The sequence below is a fragment of the Globicephala melas genome, chromosome 18, assembly GCF_963455315.2.
Source record: "Globicephala melas chromosome 18, mGloMel1.2, whole genome shotgun sequence".
In the NCBI taxonomy this organism is placed as follows: domain Eukaryota; kingdom Metazoa; phylum Chordata; class Mammalia; order Artiodactyla; family Delphinidae; genus Globicephala; species Globicephala melas.
In genome coordinates, this window is record NC_083331.1 from 14,392,515 (window position 1) to 14,413,469 (window position 20,955).

Here is a 20,955-nt window from a genome sequence, read left to right on the forward strand (position 1 = left end):
TTTATTCCATTTTTTTGATGGATTTCAAAGTAAATTTGCAGAGAGTAGTATACTTTCCCCTAAATACTTCAGCATATATATTGTTAACTAGATTGGATATTTGCTTACAATTTTTATTTTTGTTATAAAATGGATAAATCTTGTGTATGAACCACCCTTTTTTAAGTTATAAAATGGAGTGGAGAGTACTTGTCTCAAAGAGTTGTGAGAATAACATGGGCTAATGTGAAAAGTTCTTTGTAACTTACAAAGTGAGGTATCAGGGTGAGGCACTATTTTCACAATTGTAATTAATGTAATCATTGTCTCTTTGATAACTATGACTATTAGATGGGAAGCCAACTCTGAGAGAGTGGCCATTTCTGTTAGACACATTACCTGCATAAGTATAAAAGCTATCACGGCCCCAGTGTTAATTGTCAAACAATTTGCACACAAGTACTCACACAATCATGACAGGGCTGCTTGTATGACATCCATCCCAGTAGTCTGGGAAACTGTGCAGCGTCTGGAATATGTCTGGCAAAATGGTGATGGCAACGTTCCCTTCCCCTCGATTCGATTACCATCGCTGGACTGCATTTTCCATGCTATCTGGGTGGCCCCAGAGGCCGGCCCCGGCTTTACATCCATCTTTGAGTTCTGTCACATTTCATGGATGGTTGACAAATCAGAATGCTGTGGTCAGAGAGGGAGCTTGGTTTCCTGTCCCCCCTTAACAAAACCACCAATGGCACTAAGGTTTCAAATGTGGACGCTTGTCAACCAAATGCTGTTATTTGGTGCCAGTTAATCCTCATTATTAATATTGTGAATGATTAGGTTATAATGTATTTGGTTAATAAAATGCTACTGTGGAGAAGCTTGGATAGGACTGGTCTGGAGCTTGACCTGCCTGAAAATACTGAGCAGGTGTTGGAAGTTTATGGCTAGATTTGGGTCATGGGAGAAAGTCCTGTCCAGTGGTGTGGATGTGGCATGGCTGCTGAGAAGAGGTGGTTGAAGCAAGTTGCCAGCATCAGAGCATAATGATTCCACAAGGAATAAGGAGGGTAGAACTCCACATACATGGAACAGGGACTCCAAGGGTTATCACAGACTGTGAAGGGGCTAAGATTTTTACCCTTCTTGCAAACTAATAAGTTAGCCTGCCACAGTTTCATGGATGTTGGCAGAAGACATGAGACTCTCGGTCAGAAACAAAGGACTTTATTTGTCGGCAAGTGGCATGAGGTCAGGTTTGCGCTGCTTCCCTCGGTTCTTGAACAATGGCCAATAATCATAAAGGCATTTGATATTTATGAGCACTTACTACGTGTTGGCACTGTTCTGAATGCTTTTCTTCCTTACTTCGTTCAACAATACGATGACCTTATTTGTGTCCTTATTTACAGATAAGAAAACAGGCACAGTGAAGTTAAGCAACCAGCTCGACTAGCAGCATAGTTGAAAGAAGTGGAATCAGGATTCCAGAGTAGGTAGCATCTGAGGCCGTGTTTTTAATCCCTTTGACATGTATTTCCAGGTAACCAAGTCCTAGAGAGCTATGGTCAGAGCTGCTTGTTCTCAGTCAGGGAGGTTCAGGTGACCGGTACCTGGCAATGTTAAAGTCCAGAGCATCCCAGGAAATGAGTTTGGAGCAGAGTATGCTAACACGACCTATTTTGTTAGTATAAATACTTTCAGTTGTGTAGGACAAATGTGCCTGGGAGGCTACTTTGAATGAAGGTAGCAGTGGTTTCTCTCTTTTTTGTAGAGGGTTTCCCAACTACTGCGATACTATGGTAATGTGTTTTTCTGTAACCTTATAACTCAATGTAATTACCATTGCACATTACAAGCCCCAGTGAGCTCATTTTACACTTTAAGTTGGAATTCTATATATAGCAACATCCAAGCAAAAGAGTTTACAATCCTATTATTCCTTAGTCTGTCTCCCACATTCCATATTTTGTTACTTTCCTCAAACTTCTCATCACTTCACCCCCATCCATGCTCTCAGTTGACAACTTGCTTGCTATTTAACTGAGATCAAAGCAATCGCAAAAGAACTTGCACAAGCGTCCAAAGCATATCTCACTGACTCTGCATCTGAGACCTTATAGTCTATTTTCTCATTTGCTATTATGAATATACTAACCTGGCTCCTTGCCAAGGGCAACCCTGCACTTGTACATGAAATTGGAATGCCATTTCCTGTGTTCTACCCAAGGATATTGCCCAGCAGTTTTCTCCTCTCTTTCTTGAATAATCAGAAAGAGAGGAGAATAATTTCCAGAAGAAGTTATTTGTCCCATCTACTCTGCTACTTTTCTGCCACCCTTTACAGTAAAACTCCTTAATAGGGTTGACTCTCCTTCATGTCTCCTGAGTTTCTCCTCCCATTCTCTCTCAAGTCTATCCCAGGTATGCTTTTGTTCTCACCTCTCCACCTAAATTGCTTTTGTCGAGTTCACGAGTGACTTCCATATTGCTAAATCCAATAATCAAAACTTAAGTCTAGTCAAACCATAAGTGACATTGTGGATCACTCCTTCCTCCTTGAAACTGTTTCTTCATGTGACTTCCAAGTTACCACACTCCCAGTTTTCTGTTTATCTCTAGCTGCTCCTTCTCAGTCCTCTGCTGTTTCACTGTATATCTCTGACCTCTAACGCTGGAGTGTCCTAGACTTCTAGACAGCTTCTAGACACTCATATTTAGTCCCTTTCCCTACGTAAGCTCTCCATAGAATGCAAAAGATATGCAGAGCAACTTCTAAGCAAGAACAGCTTTAGACTGGTGACACTGCCAAGGTAGTGAATCAATTCTTTGTCTCTCTCAGACTTGATCTGAATAACAGTTTTTCTTTTAAGACAGTTCTGTGTTCCTGAGTCATTTATATATTCATTTATTCAACAAATATTCATTAGGCATTAACGAGAAGGAAGCCATTGTTTTAGATGATGGGGGAAGAGTGTGGAAGGTGACAGACAGTGCCCCTACTTTCAAGGAGCTTACACTCTAGTGGGGAGGGTGTGGGGGGAAGGATACAGCCAGTAAACAGGTCAATAAACTATCAAGATAATTTCTGAAGGGCTTGGAAAAAGTGACATGATAAAGGATAACGGGGTGGGGAAGGATGGTGGGTGGTCAGGTTAGCGTTCTTTAAGATGATTTTGGAGCTTAGATACAAAGAATGAGAAGGACCTACCCAGTTATGCAAAACCAGGGAGGGCTAATCCAGGCAGAGAAGAGCTCACTGCAACAGCTCTGAAGTCGGCATGAGCTGAACTTGTTGAAGGAGTAGAAAGAAAGCCAGTGGAGCTAGAACACAGGGAGGGGCCAAAGAGGTACAGAGGGCAGATCACGTGGGGTTTGTGACCTTGGGAAAACATATGATGTAACAAAGTAGGGCCATGGAAACCACTGGACGGTTTATTCAGGGAGCAGTTCAAACTGATTTATATTATTTATTTATTTATTTATTTATTTATAAAGAAGATGTTGGGGTAGGAGTTTATTAATTAATTTATTTATTTTTGCTGTGTTGGGTCTTCGTTTCTGTGCGAGGGCTTTCTCTAGTTGTGACAAGCAGGGGCCACTCTTCATTGCGGTGCGCGGGCCTCTCACTATCGCGGCCTCTCTTGTCGCGGAGCACAGGCTCCAGACGCGCAGGCTCAGTAGTTGTGGCTCACGGGCCTAGTTGCTCTGCGGTACGTGGGATCTTCCCAGACCAGGGCTCGAACCCATGTCCCCTGCATTAGCAGGCAGATTCTCAACCACTGCGCCACCAGGGAAGCCCGATTCCAAGTTTTTGACCTGAGTAAGTAGTAGATGGTTGTGCCATTTGCAAAGATGAGAAAGATTAGGAGACAGACTGGTTTAGGAATGGTAATCAAGACTCTGTTATGGACATTATATATTTACAAAGAGATATCTAGTAGATAAATGGATGTATTACACACACACACACACACACACACACATCTGTTTGTGGTAACAAGCATGTATTAGCTTCTTGTGTCTGCCGTAACTAATTACCACAAACTTGGTGGCTTAAAATATCTATCCTCTCACAGTTCTAGAGGCCAGAAATCCAAATGGTTTCACTAGGTTGGAATCAAGCTGTCATCAGGGCTACACTCCTTCCAGAAGCTCTAGGAGAGACTCTGTTCCTTGCCTCTTCCAGCTTCTGTTGGCCAGCATTCCTTGTCTTGTGGCCACATCACTCTAATCCCTACCTCTCTGGTCACATTGCCTTCTCCTCTTCTGTGCTCTAATATTCCTCTGCTTCTCTCCTACAAGGAGACTTGTGGTTGCATAGGGTACACCCAGATAATCCAGGTTAATCTCCCCATCTCAAAATCCTTAATTTAAGTTACATCTACGAAGTTTTTTTTTTTTTTTCCATATTAGGTTACATTTAAAGGTTGTAGGGATTAGAATGTGGATATCTTTTGGGGGTGCATTATTCAGCCTCTCAAAATATATATATTCAGACAAATAGAAAGTTTCTGACTCCAAGAGTAAGGGTATACGTCCTACCTAGCTCAAAGAATTTTCTTTATGGGTGCCCAACAAGGATGTGTCCTCTACCTGTCTTGATGCTCTCTGTGACTCTCAAAAGTTCTTGTCCCCTTTTTTTTTTTTTTTATTCCATCTTGTTTGATTTTCCTGCAGTAAATACTTTCTGTTTGAATGAGGTTCATGATCTAATCAACTTTCACTGTTTGCTTACTGCTGTACTCCCACGCCTAGAACAGTTCCTGGCAGTAGGTGCTCAATGAATACTGGTTGATTGAATGAATGAGGAGATGGCACTGAACAAGCAGACATGTACTTGATACTTGAGTTCAGATGACTCTAATTTCATGGGACTTACATCGAGCAAGTGATGCTGGATTTCTGTATTTATAACACTAAGTCAGCATCTAGCCTGTGTCTTTGAAGACAGGTGCTAATGGTCTCTGGAACCTGGACACATTATAGCAGTTCATTCAATGCCCAGCAATAGATTAATTTCAGATTCATATTTCCAAGTGAGTGAATCAATTTTGGAATGCACTGGATTACTACTTTCTGTCAGAAATGTTCCTCCAATTCTCACAGCTTTGCAGAATGAGGTTGATGGAGGAGTTTTGGGTCTCAATGAAGAATCAAATGCTGCCTAACCCAGGTTATTCACTCCCTTACTTTCATGGGTTCTTTGATGACCTTTAATCCTTTAGGTCACGTCTTATCCTGGAAGGAGGTATTCTTCTCAAATGCCTCAGCTACATGTGCATTCATGGTGCTAGTAGAGCTTTTTACTGTTTGTTTTAATCACACTTTTACAATAACAATAACAAACAAAACTTCATTAAAGGAAAAGAGAGTTACATCTATTGATATGTCATGCTCTGCTATTTTTTGGCCACTATTGAAAACACTCATTTTATAACTAACCTAGCAAGCTATGAGACTAGGGAAGTGGTAAAACAGCTCCTATCACTTTTGTTTAAAATGTAACCTAGAGGAGAAAAGTAAAATTCTGGGAAAACACCTAACAAAATAAGGGAAATTAGGCATTCTGGTACAGAATTAAATTTAACATACATCTCAGAATTTTCAAACTCTGCCTCTTGGAATAAACAATTTAGGCTACCAAAACATGGTGATTGTTTCTGAATTGCTTTCAAACTTGGGGACAGACTTAGGCATCACAGCAGACATATCAATAAATGTGTCTGTGCAAAGGGTATTCGTAAATTGTTTGTTCTTTGAACAAAATGCCAGTGTGTGGTAAGAAGAGAGAATTACTTAGAAAACTATTACGCCACTATGGAAATTGACAATAAACTTGCAGTGTCAGCACCAGGATCTTTTAAAAACACAGAATCTAAAAATAGATGAATAGAAAAAGAAACTGACAAAGTAGCGCCAAGCAAGTGTCTTTATATTACAGGAGGAACAGAACTATGGAAAGAAGGACTTATTTAAATAAGCTGTAAATAAAATGTCTGCATCATTACTTTAAGAGTATCTTCAAGAGCAGAAATATAGTAGTTGTTACTGTCATCATCCACGTTATCATCATTACTATCATCATCATCATCAAAAACCATTAAGAGCATTTTACATCAATAAAAATGTGGCACCAAAAAACGGGAATTTCATAGTTTTCTAGGAGTTAATATTTTAAAAGTAAATCACCCTGGGGCTTCCCTGGTGGCGCAGTGGTTAAGAATCTCCCTGCCAATGCAGGAGACATGGGTTCGAGCCCTGGTCTGGGAAGATCCCACATGCCATGGAGCAACTAAGCCCATGCACCATAACCACTGAGCCTGCACTCTAGAGCCCACGAGCCACAGCTACTGAAGCCCGCTCACCTAGAGCCCATGCTCCACAACAACAGAAGCCACTGCAATGAGAAGCCCACGCACCACAACGAAGAGTAGCCCCAGCTAAAGAAAGCCCGTGTGCAGCAATGAGGAACCAACACAGCCAAAAATAAATAAATAAATTTATAAAAAAATAAAATATTAAAAAAAAGTAAATCACCCTGAAATGTCTACACAAGTGAAAATCATACTGTTGTCTACTTAAGTATAAGACATGCTGACATAGAAGAGTTATAGAAATTCTCACTTAAAAAGCAAATCTTGTATGGGACTTTTCTGGACTATCTTCTTTATTTTTCTGTTAACCTAAAAGTCTCCTAAGAAAATAAGTGTATTAAAAAAAAAAACAATAAACTTTAGGTTCCATTGCACTTTGGAAGTGATTGAAATGTGGTGGAGGTGACACGATAAACATTGCAGAAGTACATGAAGAAAGACAAGAACTCAAGAAAATCCTTGAGTTCTCATCTGAGCAATTCGTTAAAGCTTTATGGAGAAAAACAGTACTTTCACAGCAGTTTGAAGGATGGAACCGAGATGGTTGGAGAGGAATGAAGTCGTTGTAGCCACATGGTTCAATTTGAAAGAGGGCTCACAGGTAGCTGTGAGGTGCCTGGACATTGGAGCTTCTGCAGGGCTTAGGAAGAAATAATATATATATCTGAGAAGAGAACCCTAAGTAAGGAACCCTGCTTCCTAACAACCAACACTGACATTTTGGATTTAGTAAATCATAATTTACTTTAGACACTCTGAACTTGTATATTACAATTGATGAAATAAATGGAAATTTATTTATTTCTTAATTACAAGACCATAATGGGACTTAACATTTCTAATTGCCCTGGTCTTCTGAACAGTTTGACTAGCTTAAAGTGGAGCCTGGTTTTAGAGAGCAGACCAATGTCTGTACTAAATTGTCTGTTTGTGCAACTAGAGGGAGCTAGATGCAGCCGGGACTGTGAAAGAGGACTGAAAAGATTTGCCAGAAGACTGATTATTTGGTTTAGAGGACAGAAGTCTATCTCACACCTTATTTCTATATAAATTCCAGATTAATTAATAATTTCAATGTGAAGTGGAAACGACACAAATATTTGAAGTAAAAAATCAATATATAATCTTGGGAGTGCAGAAGCACATTTTTAAGCATACCAAAAGGAAATACAATTTAAAAAACAATCAACAGTTTTTATCATTTTTAGCATGAATAACCTAAGTAACATTTTTAGGCTTAGAGCACTGGAAAAAATATTTGTTGCATACATATCAGATAGAAGATTAAGATCCTTAAAATATAATGAGTCCTTAGAAATCAATGATTAATAAATAAGTGCAACAACAGGAAAATGGGAAAAGACATGAGTAGACACTGCCCAAAGAAGAAATACAGATGGTCAATACATATTTGATACAATGTTCACTTTTACCACAACAGACAGAATTTCAAATTAAGGCAAGAATAAGATACAATCCCCCCTCCATCAATTGGTAAAGATTAAAACTGGTAATACCCAATGTTGGCTAGGGTGCAGGGAAACAAGAAAAAAAATGGTAGCAGAAGTATAGATTTATCCTTCCATAGGAAAATTTGGCAATATTTATTACAAATATTTAATATTTATTAAAAACACTCCCTCTGCCACTGGAATTCCAACTACAGGAATGAGGATGGGGCTTCCCTGGTGGCGCAGTGGTTGAGAGTCTGCCTGCCGATGCAGGGGACGCGGGTTTGTGCCCCGGTCCAGGAAGATCCCACATGCCGCAGAGCGGCTAGGCCCATGAGCCATGGCCGCTGAACCTGCACGTCCGGAGCCTGTGCTCCACAACGGGAGAGGCCACAGCAGTGAGAGGCCCGCGTACTGCAAACAAAACAAAACAAAAGAATGAGGATGAAGGTATAAGTATATTCATCTCAGGATTTTTATGATCAAAAAAATTGTAACATCTTAGCAGTTACAATCTGAAGAGTTTTCCAACTTTAGGAGAATTGAGAAATGAGTTAAATTACACACCTTACATAGCCATTAAAAATTATATTGTAGAAGAATATTAATTAACATGGGCAAATGATCAGGCTCTGTTTTTTAAAGTCAAAACAGCAGATTTTAAAACTGTGCATTGTATGAGCTTACTGCTGTAGAATAATGTTATGTACACATAGAGAAGATATGGAAGAACAAACAATAATGTGTTAATAAAACCTGTGTTTTGATGTTAGATTATAGGTAATACTGAGCAGTTGGATTGCAAAGTTCCTTATGCATTGCCCAGCAAAACCTGCTTTTGTCACCTTTAATTTGAATTGGTAATAGAATTTTGAGTCAGTGTTACCTTGTTGACAGACATTGAATACAGGACAAAAGTTAGGCGGGACATCTAGCATGATGGAAAGTGAATGACAAAATGATTTGTTAATGGAATGATTTTAAACCATTCTGTGTGGCTTAAAATGAGGACTTTGGAACAAAGAGGAGAATATGATAAATGTAGCTGGGCCAGTGGCATTCACTACTGGGATTTGGATCAGCTCCTTTGGTAGATTTCTCAGGAATCTGTTTGCATAAAGTCCTGAGCAGCCAACTGGGAGAGAGCACCTCAGGACAAGCTTGCCTCATAGCAAAGCTTCACAGCGAGGTGCTAAGTGGCTCTGTTATCACAGTGCCTGCCACTCACGTGTGTCCCAGTATAATCCTCCAGGATTTCCTGAGTCCGGGGAAGGGGCCTGTTTCAGTTTAAAAACAAAAAACAGAAAAACAAAAACAACTTGGGCACACCATCGGGACTCAGCATGCTGCTTTGGTACCATTCTTGTAGAAAGAAACTCCAAAAGAGAGAAAGACCTTCTGCCAAATGGCTCGGCTTGAAGCTTGTGGAATTACACCATCCTCTGCAGAAGCAGCGTGGCTCCCTGAATCATGCCACCCAACCTCACCTCTCAGGTGAACCTCGTCCTGGTGCTTATGCCCTGACAGCTCCAGATCAGTTTTGATCAGCTTTTAGTGGGGAATGCCAAGGAGAGGGAAATTAGAGTCTGGAATACTACTGAGCCCCAAATTATGTTAATATGGAATAGGAATGTCATTTTGGTCCAGTGGGTTTTAAACTTTTCTTTTTAACAGTAAGATACGTTTTTTGTGAATTAAATATTACATGTAATCCAAAATGTAATATTGATAAGGCAGAGCTGATTGACATGGGAATGGGGAGGGGCTAGAAACCCAGCTGTTCCATGTCACCCCCTCGCTAAGCTAGGGGTACTTCCTGGAACCACTAAGGCTGAAAACCACAAATATATCCAACTTCCAGAGATGTGCAATGACTTAGTCAAGATATGCAGCAGCAGGGTGAAGGCTGGAATCCAGGACTATTTACCCTGTGGTGTTTTTCCCACTACATCCCTTTCTCTACCACTCCTGTAGCACTTCTGCCCTAGAAATCCTCCACAAACACTAGGTGAAGGATGTGTTAACTAACCTTATTGTGGTAAACATTTAGCAACATCTACGAAGATCAAACCATCACACTGTACACCTTAAACTTACATCATGTTATATGCCAATTACATCTCAATAAAGCCGGGAAAAAAATCAAAACAGAAAAAGAAAAGAAAAAAAAAAGAAAACTTCTATGGTGACGCTTTTAGAGAAACAGACTAAGTCTTGCAGGTAGAAATGGAGAGGAACAGAGTAGGTGTCACAGGTGGGATGACCCTGGAGAGACATGACAAGCTACAAAAACCCCATGGAAAAGCCACACAGGGCCTCGACACATCTGCCCCTGAGCCCCTAGACAATACAGCCGAAATCTGCTTCGGGCTCTTTCCTGGGGGACGTGAAGGGGCCCTGAGCTGAGTGGGTTCCCCGCAGGCGTTCCCTCCTGCTGTCGTCCTTCAATATGGTTTGAATCTGCTGGCCTCCCAAGGTCACTGTGGGCCCTCTGATGGAGCCTTTGATTTAACATGTAAGGGGATTCCCACTGGCTGATAAAATATTTTTATATTTTATCACTTTCCTGCAGCTAGCGGCTTTTGGCACGCAGGGTGTTTTTATAAATGTTATAAGTAAATATTTTGGGGTCCATCACCGAGATGAGCATGGACCTGCAAGCCTGGGACTGGAAGATATTAGGCTCCACTGGAAAGAAGTGGGAATAGAAAAAGTAAAATATTGAGGACGTGAAAGTACTTGTCAAAGCACTGCAACTCTGCACTGTGGCTCCAACATCCAAAGTTAATAGAATTAGACCAATAAAAGCAAATTGATTTTAAGCAATATATCTAGATATCCAAGGGCTTTAAGTGCTTTTACTTGGATTATGGGCCATTTAGTAGAGGAAGGAGAGTAAGTAGGGTTACATTTTCACATTAATGACCATCACTTTTGTTCTCCGGACAGAACCAGACCCTTCAAGACCCCTCCACAAAGCACGGCAGACAGATTCCTAAGATGCCAGGCCACTACTCAGGGTTTCCAGGAGTCATGGGCCACTTTTGGTCCAAATGTCCCTTTGAAAAATACCCCCCAAAATAAATAAAGTGTGGGCTATGGTGGTGCTGTGCTCCAATGCCCTTTCGAGTAGTAAAGTCTCAATGAGCCGCTCGGAAGCTGAGGTCAGGAAAATTCTCTTTCACACTGGGTGATTCACTACGTAGGAAACTTACTCCTTCCTGGGGAACCGCTAAACCTCAGCAGTGGCTGGGAATCCGGGGAAATCCACACAGAGTGTATTGGTCAGCAGATCCAAAGTGACATCTGCCCCAAGACCCACACGGCATCTTTTCCACTTTTCTCTCAGCTCCCATAGCCCTTGGCGCAGGTCAGAATGAATGGGGGGTGCTCAACAAATACCTTTAACTTGCCTTGTTGATCTCGTTTTGCCCTGTTAGTCTCACCCCACCTACTCTCCCAGTGGTTGGCTGTTTGCCCCATGCTCCCTTGAGTCTAAACTTATTTGAGTCCAAATCACTTCACAATTTTTCTAATTACCTCCAGTGCATTTATTCAACACACTCATAAATTTTCTTCCTGTTCAAGGTGCTTTCAACACTATTTACTGTCATCTTCAAATTTAAGAGCTTAGTGTAAACTCAGATAATTAACAAAGTCAGTGCCAGGCATCTAGCAGATAGTCAATAATATATTGGCAGGAAGGAGGAAAGGAAGAGAGGGAGGGAGAGAAGGATGAAGCGGGGGAGGAATCACCCTGGACCACAGCCCACATTCCTCCAGGGTGATTTTGAAACACCTGGTTAACATCCTGATTGAAGGGTGGGACCCGGTCCAGCCTACGTAAGCATCCTCCTCTGGTGCAGTGGAGATAAGATGACAGCAAGGGCATGGCAGGAAGAAAAGTGCAGAAAGGTCAGATAGAGTAAGAGCAGGGCTGAGGAGGCAGGAGAACGCTGCTGAGGATGCAGACCCCGGCCACGGGAGGAGGTCCTGGTAAAGATCCTGCCACGTCCCACAGCATCAGTCTCTGTGGTCCTCAGGCTCCTCTGTAAACCCTGTTTGAAAAACATGAGTCTAGATTGGGACATCCTTCAAGTGGATCCAAATGGACTGAAAACATTTCTGGGGTCTAGGTGTGATGGTATCCTCTATTTCCTGCTTGCCTACCTGTCCTGTCTCTGGAACGTGAGGGAAAGAGCACACAGTACTGGAGCCAGTCTCTGCCTGCACGGCTGAAGAATGTTCTTACCACTCACCCCACCTTTCCACGGATGCTGGCCGTCTTCACCCCCGACGAGAGCTGGCTTCTAGGGGCTGTGAAAGAGAATCACAGAAGGAGATTCTCTGCCCTCTAGAAGCTACCCTAGAAGGTTGTCCTTTTTTTGTTTTCTCTGATTGGAGCCTGTAGTACCAACTGACCATTTGGGTTTAGGTCATCCTTGGAGAAGGTCTAGTGGGATTTCAGAAGAGGATCTTCTGAAAATATGTGAGGAGGAACCTACTACGGGACACAATTATTTCAGTTGCAGGAAATGAGACTTTATTTACATCCCAGGTAAATTCTTCAAGGTCAGAACATAGCTAGGGAGGGAACAGAGGGGAAAACAGATAGTAATTTTTTAAACTTGGCAAATTGTGGCAAATTAAGGGCAAGATTTACTGTCTAGATATGCAACATAGGTTTTTGATGATAATAGTAATATTGAATGAGATGAAATACTTACTAAGGGCCAGGCTGTGTTAAACTCTTATCTCACTGCTTACAAGAAGCCTATGAATTAGGTTCTCTCATATCTCCATTTTACAGATGAGGAAACTGAGGCTGACAAAATGCGGCAAAGTGCTCAGGGGCACATAGCTGGTATATGGTAGAACTTGAATCACTGAATTTGTATTTCCAGTTGAAATCCTATTCTCTGCGCTTTGGGCCACATGTATATATACACAAGCTGAATAAATCCTGTTGCAAGATTAAAACTGACAATTGCTTTCTCCCCCAGGTTCAAAAGCGTTTTCACTACTTGAACCTGCTGTTGCCTACCTCTGGGGCAGGTTTGCTTACCCACTAAATTATACCACCTGGTAAACTGGTGGGATCCCTGTCCCCACCTTCCGGGTCCCCCCCCACCCCCCCAGGCCCACAGCACAAGCGCCTGTGTACTCACAGGGGTTTGCTCTTCCTGGTAGGTCTGGGACCCTGGACTAAAGATTCCCATTCCTGTTGACTGACTTTATTAGTGCAACTCAAGTTTCTTGGTTTTCTGTTTCTTCCCAAAGATGCTTCAGTGCCTCTGGCCCACTGCTTCTGACCTAATTACTCTTGCCCTGATAGAGTATATCTTGATTATGGGATTCTTGAGCCATCTTCCAATCTGGGTCAGCTCTGCTTTTTTGCATTTATGCAGGGAGCTCTTGAAAGGAAGTTTAGGTTTTGTTCAGCAGTTTTTCTTGTCTTGATCTTATTTCCAGCCTCTGTGCAAACAAGATTACATATAAGGCTTCAGCCCTGGATCACTCTGTAGCTAACCACAGTCCTTCAGCATGTGAAGGCTGTTCTCAGGATCTCAACAACACCTATTCTATGGCTTCTAGAAAAGTTTCATTGAAAAAGAGGCATATTTCCTAAATTCTAGCAGTTGCCATTTCTTAATAGAAGTAATTGGAATGCATAGTCTGTTCCTATGTTGGAAGTTACTGAGAAACCAAAGTCCCCCATAGCAACAGTATTGTTCTGTCCTAGCCCACTGTTCCCACTTTCAAGATATGTTGAAACAATAATAATAATAAAGCTATTTCAAATATGCCAAATCTAAAACATCTATACTCCCAGACTCCACTATTGTGACTGTGTTTCTGGTTGATAGTCTATAATCTTATCACTTTTGGCCACACATCCACATACCATCCTGGGTTATTTATGAAGATAAATCCTGTGCTGAGATCAAAATCAACAATCATTTTTTGCTGCATCTAAATTTATTTTTGCTACTTAAAAAATGATTTTGAAAATATTTTCCAGTGGGTTTATTTGTTTTAAAAAGATTTTGGTAAAGAGATTCCTCTGAACAAAAAGTAGCTCTTGGGTTGTCAACTACCAACTGTGACACATTTGGAATATCTTGAATTGTTACCCAGTAACAGACAATTCAGTTTTAAGAGTATTTGTACCCTTGGCTATGTTATTACGTTTTAATGTTTTCAAAGTTTGTCTATCTAAAAATATAACTCCAGTTATTAATTTCTGGCTCATTGAGAGCATGGATTTATTAGCTAACTGAACTGTATGTTACCCATACTTTCTGAGTTTCGATTTCCTCATCTCTGAAGTGGAAAGAGTAACACCCACTTTATAGAATTGCCATGAGATTTCAATGATGTAATCCAGGTAAAATAATGATTTCCCATCACACAGTAAGTGCTCAGTAAAAGGTAGCTTGAAAATAGCATCTAAAGAGTGAAGTTTAAAATGAATAACTGAGGGACTTCCCTGGTGGTCCAGCGGTTAAGACTCCACGCTTCCACTGCAGGGGGCACGGGTTCAATCCCTGGTCTGGGAACTAAGATCCTGCATGCCGCATGGCATGGCCAAAATAAATAAATAAGATAAAATAAAACAAAATAATTGCGTTACAAAATTTGTGCCCACCTTCTATCCCCACAAGCCTGCGTGCTCAGGAAGGTAGTAGCCTCCTTTGACCTCCAACCTTCCCCAGCTTTCGGCTCAGTTCTGACACAGAGCAGTCTCTCAGTGGATATTGGTGGAATGAAATTCACCCAAGTATCCACTTGCCATGCCCTCCATTGCATTGATTAGTAGTTGTCTATGTTTATCTTCAGAATCGATTTCTTTTTTCTAAATACATTAAAAAAACTTTAATCTCTGATTTTTAAAGATACTGTTTTTGTTTCACTCTTCTGTTTAAGAAACTGACATTGAAATTCTAATGCAAATTCAGTACAATGGTGTTAAGAGGCTTATACCTAAAAAGAGTCAGCAGATAAATGATGGAACTGGCTTTTCCAAGGAGAGGTAAATGGAGGCAACTTGGGAGAACAGCAGGAATTTGTCATCTGCTTTGGGGCTTGTCTCAAAAACAATCAGCTACAGTCTGGAGAGCTGACCTACAACTATGGAAAAATTTGACCTCACATGTGAATGCGTTGGCCACTCTGCTGTGAGAAGACCAATGTCATCAGGGCCATTGCGTGAAAGAGGCAATTCAAAGCACACTGGGCTTGAACATAGAGCTTTTCCTCTATAAGGAATATATTTCCCAACTATTCATCTAATAGACCTTTTCTACTCTTTAACTATATACAAAGAAATGTATGGGCAAATGCTCCAAGCTAATTTATAAATATTTCTGCTGCTACTGCAATATTCTAAACATATTTGGCTCAGATTTAAATGTTAGGTGTGTGTGTGTTTAGAACTTTATTTCCTAAGACTGTATCAACGTTAGCCTAACAAATATTTCAAACACCCAATATGTGCTATGAATGGTGCAAAAGGCTAAATGCATGGCACAAAAGAGCAAGAGGAAACGTGCCGAGATGCTAGAATGGAAGATTGGGGCCAGATTGTGTTATGCTATGCTTTTGCATTTGGAACATATATTATCTTACAGGACAAGGTTGGAACATATGCTTACCTTGAAGGAAAAGCAGTGTCGGTACTGGCTACCTGGAGAGCTGTGACGGAAACCAGTCTATGACTGAAAGCTGCAATCATGCCACGGGAGGTGAGAGTGAGGGTGACCGCCCACATGGTAAGCGTTTGTCATTCTTTGTTTTGTGGTCAAAGGCAGCCACTGGAAGTGTCTGGCAAAGGAAATGGGTCTCATCAGGTCTCTGCTTAAGAAGACTGTCAACAGGTCAACAGTGAGGGAGATGAATTAGAGAAGGAGCAATTAACATATTTGATCTCGCTTCATAGGCAGCTCTTTTCTAGACACAGGAGACACTAGCTATCTCCCTGGGCACCCATCTTCGCAGTTTATGGGAAGGCAGGTTACTGTGGGACAGGTTACTGCAATGGATGGAGGATTGCTGCCCCACTCTGCCCACCCACGAAAGGAGGGCAATCTTCATTCACTTGTCTTGTGGGAATTGAGCCGGACATCTGTTCACCTCTCAGATTACACGACCAAGTTTCATGTTACACGAGAGACATTCTCTGAACTCCAAGCTGAGTATCATCCTGATAAATATTACAAACTCATTCAGGAAAGTGAATTCCTATCTTTTCACCCAAAGTAGGCTCCTGAATATGCTGGTATCTGAGTACATTTCACCAAAATGAGAAGCATTTCTCAGAAAGAGAAATTAGCAGCCAACAGTACAATGTGTTAGAGTTCCAGCAGGAAACAGATGGCACTCTCAAACTCAGTGAGGAGTGTTAACAAAAGAGTGATTTACAAAGATCTGGAAAGATTTAGGGACGTGTACAAAGGATGTTGAAGGACCCTGGGGCTGAAGTAGCAGAAGGTGATGGTGATTGGTAAGCTCTTTGTTACCACCAGGTCTAAAGGAAAATGTGCCAGTTCCAGATCTCAGGGTGGGCAGCTCTAAGGAAAGGGTCACTGGAGAAGAGCCGTGACATTTGATGGAAAGATGTGGCCAACCTGTGTATACGGCAGGCAAAGAGTTAAATGCACAGCCTCCTTCTCACCCCACTGGGGCTGAGAACCCATTGATGTGGCCTGTACAGATCAGCCTGCAGGGCACAGACTAGAACAGAGGAGGGTGGAGTGTGGGTCTGGAAGGCAAAGAGAAAATAACAAGCTCAGTGCAATTTTTGGTATGTGATGAATTCACATGAAATAATAACGATAAGAAATCAGCAAAATGTGGGCTAGGAAACCCCAAGCTCCATGTTCCTCCATAAAATCATCAACAAACAAACAAACAAACCCAAACCCACCCTTGCCTGAATGGAAACAGTCTTGGTCTTGAGTGTGGCAACTCAGCTCCCAGTTTCACTCTTTAAACCACAGGGAGGGAGCAGACCTTATTTACAAATTATTGCGTATATCTGTTCTAAAGTGGCTGGGGATACCAGAGGATCTGACTCGCTGTCTCTTGCTCTCATAACGCAGAACACATGCAGGAAAAGCTGTAGGCTTTGCTCACAAAAGCTACAAGGAGATTACACACCCACAGAAACCTGGGGCAATAGATGCTCACTGGAGACATACAGTAGACCATCTGAGGACCAGAGGAGACAGTGAGATGAGACTTTTTGGGAAATGAGGAGATTCAAAATCAGCCATTTTTACAGGGGAATCTAGAAAGCCACGTGCATAACCAAGTAGGACATAGGCTCAGAAGAAAAACTAAGAAGACCTAAAAATTTCACCTAAGGCTGATTCCTAGTCTCAGAGAAAACCTAACTAAGTAGAAGGAATACCCCAGCACAGAGTCAGTCTACCAAGACTGGGAGTTGTAATTGCTCTCTCTCTTTTTTCTCTCTGTATTTTTTTCTTTGTCCGTTTCATCTCCTGGCATTCAAAGAAGTTTCTATCAAAACATTAGTTGAGCACAAACTAAAGTAAAAGAGATTTCAGTGAGAACACATGGCAAGAAATAGACTTTGCAAAAATGGTTTGGAAAAGTCTCAAAACAAATGGACTATCATAGCCTTCAACAATCAAACAAACAACAAAAAGTAAATTCTGGGGAAGGGGGGAAATCTGATTCCCAGACTTAACACATTATAATAATCAAATGTCAAATTTTACTTTATCTCTAAAGACAGAATTAGGTTGGAAGGGAAAGGAAGAAAAAGATATTTAATGCAAATAGTAGCTAAAGAGAATTGGGGTGGCTATACTAATATTAGAGAAAATAGACTTTAAGTAAAAAATTATTACAAGAGACAAAGAAGGATATTATATATTGATAAAATATCAATTCATCAAGAAGATATAACAATTATAAACATCAGAGCTCTAAAATATATCAAGCAAACACTGAAAGAATTGAAGGGAGAAATACACACTGTAAGATAATAGTAGGAGACTTCAATGCCCCCACTGTCAATAAAGAATAGAACAACCAGACAAAAGATCAATAAGGAAACAGTGGACTTGAACAACACTGTAGACCAACAGAATCTATCAGACATATACAGAACACTCACCCAACAACAGCAGAAAACACATTTTTCTCAATTGAGCATGAGCATTCTCCAGGATCTGTTAGACCACAAAACAAATTTTATTAAATTTTAAAAGATTGAAATCATATAAAGTTTCTTTTCTGAACATCCTGGAATGAAGCTAGAAATCAATAACAGAAGGAAAACTGGAAAATCCACAAATATGTGCAAATTAAACAACATATTCTTAAAAAAACCAATGAATCAAAGAAGACATCACAAGGGAGATTAGAAAATATCTTGAGACAAAAAGATAATGAAAAACATAACATACCAAAATTAACTAATGCAGAGAAACAGTGCTAAGAGGGAAATTTATAGCTGTAAATGCTTACATTAAAAAAAAGAGGGCTTCCCTGGTGGCGCAGTGGTTGAGAGTCCACCTGCCATTGCAGGGGACACAGGTTCGTGCCCCGGTCCAGGAAGATCCCACATGCCGCGGAGCGGCTGGGTCCGTGAGCCATGGCCACTGAGCCTGCGCGTCCGGAGCCTGTGCTCCGCAACGGGAGAGGCCACAACAGTGAGAGGCCTGCGTACCACAAAAAAAAAAAGAAAAAGGAGAAATCTCAAATCAATAACCTAACTTACTCTTTAAGGAAAAAGAAAAGCAAACCAAAGCTAGCAAAAGGAAGGAAATAATAAAAATTAGAGGAGAGATAAACAAAATAGAGAATAGAAAAACAATGAGAAAAATCAACGAAACCAAAATTTGATTCTTTGAAAAGATCAACAAGGCTGACAAACCTGTAGATGGATTGACTAAGAAAAAAGAGAAGACTCATGTAACTAAAATCAGAAATCAAGCGGGACATTATGACTGATTTTTCAGAAATAAAAACTATAAGAGAATATTATGAACATTTGTATGCCAACAAATTGGATAACCTAAATGAAATGGACAAATTCCTAGAAATACATATCTACCAAATCTGAATCATGAATAAATAGAAAGTACGAGTAGATTTATAACTAATATGAAGATTAATCAGTAATCAAAACCTCTCAAAAAGAAAAGTCACGGGCCAAATGGCTTCACTGGAGAATTCTACCAAACCTTTAAAGAAAAATTAACATTGATCCTCAACTGTTCCAAAAAATTGAAGAAGTGAGAACATTTCCTAACTCATGCTATGAAGCCAGAATTACCCTGATAGCAAACGCAGCAAAAATGCTATAAGAAAAGAAAACTACAGATCAATATTCTTCATGAACATTGATGCAAAAATCCTCAACAAACTACTAGCAAGCTGAATTCAACAGCCTATTAAAAAGGTCATATACCATGGCCAAGTGACGCAAAGATAATTCAATATACAAAAATTAACCAATATAACACACCACATTAACAGGATGAAGGAAAGCCCCCTGCATGATCGTCTCAACTGATGCAGAAAAAGCATTTGGCAAACTATCAGAATATCAATATACAAAATATTAGTTACAACTTCTCTTTATTTGGGACGTGCCACGTGCCAAGCAGTATAATGAGGCATTTGATATAGGATGTTTCGAATCCACAAGGCAACACCCTAAGATATGTAATATTATATTAGCACATCCCTCTTACATATGAAGAAACTGAGGCTGGTGCTTCAAAACTGAAGTCATGTGTCAAAATCACATATATAGTGAGGAGCAGAGTAAGTACATACGTTCTAGATTTTCAGCTTACAAAGCCTAGGACATTTCTGCGGTGTATTGTGGCTTTTGCTTCTGTTGTTTGTTTGTTTGATCACACCATTTTGTTGAGGGGCTTCAGGGAAGGAGTGAAGCCTGGGAGGCCAATGAAGATACAATGTCCTTGCCCCAGGTGGGATCTCCCCAGCTTCACAGTTTGCTGAAATCTGCTTCTATATGAAGGAGAATCAAAATGAAGGTACCAAGAGCAGATCTGACAAAGTCACTACCTAACTGATGGGCTTAATAAAATGGCCTCTGATGTCTTCACCCCTGTCCCCATCCCGACCGGTAATAAAGGGCTACAATTTTGGTTGCATGTTAGCTTTCATTGCTGGAATGGAGGTCTGGCCCATCTCACTCCCAAACTGACTGTGGACTGCCGGATGATGTCTCTTCCCTTTCCACAGTCTCCCCAGGGAAAGACCGGTTCACCCGGAACCAGCAGCCCAATAATAGAGCAGACCCCACGTGGCGGCAGGAAGAACAGAAACAAAAAGGCAGCTAATAAATTGAGAAAGCTGGAATCGATCTGGTTTTGACTCAGAGTCATACTCTGTCTCTCTTGGAAAAAAAAAATTTCTCTCTGAAAGATTGGTGCCAGCTCACTGTACTTGAGTTATAAATAAAAGTCAGAATTAGAGTTTCCAATTTTTTAATGAGTTTTAATAGATGTATTGTTTAGCTTCCTGACAAACTGATGAAATGCAGACCAACTAAATTGCAAAAATGCCTCTGACATTTGTTTACTTGGACTATTACAAGAAAAGAGATTGTTCAAGGTTATATCCTTTTATTTGTAGTGAAGCCCAAAAGTCTGCTTCTGCTGACTCCTGAATTTGTACATTTTCAACCAGAAAAATCTCTTTCCAGCTAATACCTTGCTTTAGGCCCACAGCTGGGGAGGCGGTGTACCTGTCAGGTCAAGTGCTTCTGCGCTATGAATGGTGGGAATGGTGACATCTGCAGACTAGGAAGTAAAAGAGCTTTTGAGGATCCAGCTTTTGTGGATGAGGTGAAGGGGCGTTCACCTAACCTAAAAGCCTGGGTTTTTCTAAGACTTAGAGACCGGAGATTTCTGGGGAGGAGCTGCTGGTATGTGAACTCCTTTTCACTGGAGTTATCCACAGAAGTAACCCCACATTTTGTTTAGGTTCCATTGATTGCCCTCTGCTCTTTGACGGTTTTCACAGTCTCCCTTGTCTATCACTGGGCATGCGTGTAGAGTGACAATGACAGAGGAAGCACTTAATGTTAACCAAGACATGAAAGCCCTTAAATGTTCTACGTGAGGTGAATTCTGGCT

At 40.9% G+C, this 20,955-nt stretch overlaps 1 protein-coding gene across 9 annotated transcripts in view; it reads left to right on the top strand.

The window, feature by feature from the left end:
• The window catches only part of COG6 (component of oligomeric golgi complex 6), a 279,679-nt gene that overhangs the window by 150,903 nt on the left and 107,821 nt on the right, over positions 1 to 20,955 (top strand). For all 9 annotated transcript variants that reach the window (XR_009559818.2, XR_009559811.1, XR_009559812.2 and 6 more), the window contains one exon: positions 15,442 to 15,582. The gene's annotated coding sequence lies outside the window, so the exon portion shown is untranslated. The remainder of the gene's footprint in view (positions 1 to 15,441; positions 15,583 to 20,955) is intronic.